The following is a 2068-nucleotide window of genomic DNA, read 5'->3' on the forward strand; positions in this document are numbered from 1 at the left end:
TTCTTTGAGTGCAACACCCTGGTCTTAGTTGTTATGTGAAGGAGCCAAATAACATTTCCTTATTCACTTTCTCTGCACAACACTCCATCGATTTTATAGACCTACATATCGTATCCCACCACGAAGGTTCTTTTCCAACCTCGAATAATCCAGTCTTCTTTCAAATTGATTAATCTCGCTTCGATACTGGAAGGCTGCTTCACCTACCACCTAATATTTTTGTTGGCATCTCTGTGCCTTTTACATTTATCTAAATATATCTTTTTTAGATGGGGTGACCAGAACTTCATGTCAGTGTATCAAGGTGTGGGTGTGCCATGGATTTATAGTAGCGGCATTATGGATATTTACTGTTTAGTATCAATCTTTTTCCTAAATGGTTCCCCCACTACCTGCGTCTGACGAAGTGGGTATTCACCCATGAAAGCTCACGCTCCAAAACGTCTGTTTGTTAGTCTATAAGGTGCCACAGGATTCTCTGCTGCTTTTACAGATCCAGACTAACACGGCTACCCCTCTGATACTTGACAATTAAATGTGGAAATGGCGGACAGAGCATAAAGAGATGACTGAAAGCTGCAGCAGTGGCACCAGAAATTACCAACAAAATAGTGTTCAAATATTAATAAAATTGCAGCTAACCTTGTTTATTTAAAAATTATCCTTAACTTTTAAACCAGGCACATGCAATTTTTAATATGGAATCTAATAGAATTAAATTTATTCCATGGTGATAATTCTGGATTAATTTTTCTATTTTCGCAGTGCTTAAATACTTCTAAATTTGAGTTCACTGAAGCTTTGCAGATGATTTCCAATGGAAAATTGAGACAACTGACTGACCTGTCATTCTGGATTAATTAAACCCTAATATAAAGAAAATTAATTTAGTGAATATCTGCAGTCCTCCATTTGCTTGGAACTAAACACAAAACAAAAAATCTTCTTGAACATGAAGCTATTTTTTTTCTTACGTATTCCTCTCTAATCCTGTTTAGTGGCATTAGAATCCTATTAATTCCAGTGGAGTTATGAAAATCTGCAGCTGTGTAGGCAGCTGCAGTAAATATAGCAGTCAAGTCACATTTTGACATGGACATGGAGCAGGCCTCCATAAATCTTCAGAGGTTTCAGCTAATAAGATTAAATGTTTCATTTTAAAAAGAATTTGCTATCTTTCTAGTGATTTTACATATGTTACAAAAATACTTGGGTTTAATGTGAGAAAACAGTGTTATTAATATAAAAAATAAAAGTAAATATTTGTGCTAAAAAGGAAAAAGAGTGTGGCCTTGACACCCTTCCATGTGGAGATAAGCTGCACAAGGCTTATGGAAGTGCCGCACAGGTACTTATATTTCCCCTCGAATTATTCTCTGGGCAAGTAGGGAGGCCTTCCTCCCTACACAGTGCTTGACAGGTCTTAGAAGATTCAAGAGGAGACAAGGATACAGGCTAAAAGCATGGAAGAGAACAAAAAATATCTAATCAACAACACAATCAACAACTATATCAACCAATACAATTAATAGCGTACAGAAAATGGAGGTGGAGGGTCAGGCCTGCAGCCAGAGGGTCTTGCTTGAGCCAAACCAGGGCCATGGATGGCCTCTTCCAGTATTGTTGCACTTGTCTGCCTGCAGCTGCAGCTGCTCTCCTAAATATGTTCAATTGCCAGCTCTCCAGACTTTAGGGATGGCAGAGAAGACTGGTGATGAGGACAAGAGAACCTAGTGCTAGGGAGGGGAGGCAGAGGGCTGGATCTGTAGAGTACTTGAGAAGGGAACACTGTGCCCTCTGAGGAGTAGGTACAGGGCCGGTGCAACCATTTAGGCGGACTAGGCGGTTGCCTAGGGTGCCAAGATTTGGGGGTGCCAAAAAGCAGCGCCCCCCAATTTTTTTTTAAATGGTTGAGTAGCCGCTGCTGCTGGGACAGAGAGGGACTCTGAGCTGCCGGCGGCAGTAGCCGCCGGCAGCCCAGGGCCCCCCTTGGGTCAGGGCGCCGCCGCGGCAGCCCAGAGGTTCAGGCTGCGGCGGCGCCCTGACCCAAGGGAATCCCTGGGCTGCA

The sequence above is a fragment of the Chelonoidis abingdonii genome, chromosome 4, assembly GCF_003597395.2.
Source record: "Chelonoidis abingdonii isolate Lonesome George chromosome 4, CheloAbing_2.0, whole genome shotgun sequence".
Lineage (NCBI taxonomy): Eukaryota > Metazoa > Chordata > Testudines > Testudinidae > Chelonoidis > Chelonoidis abingdonii.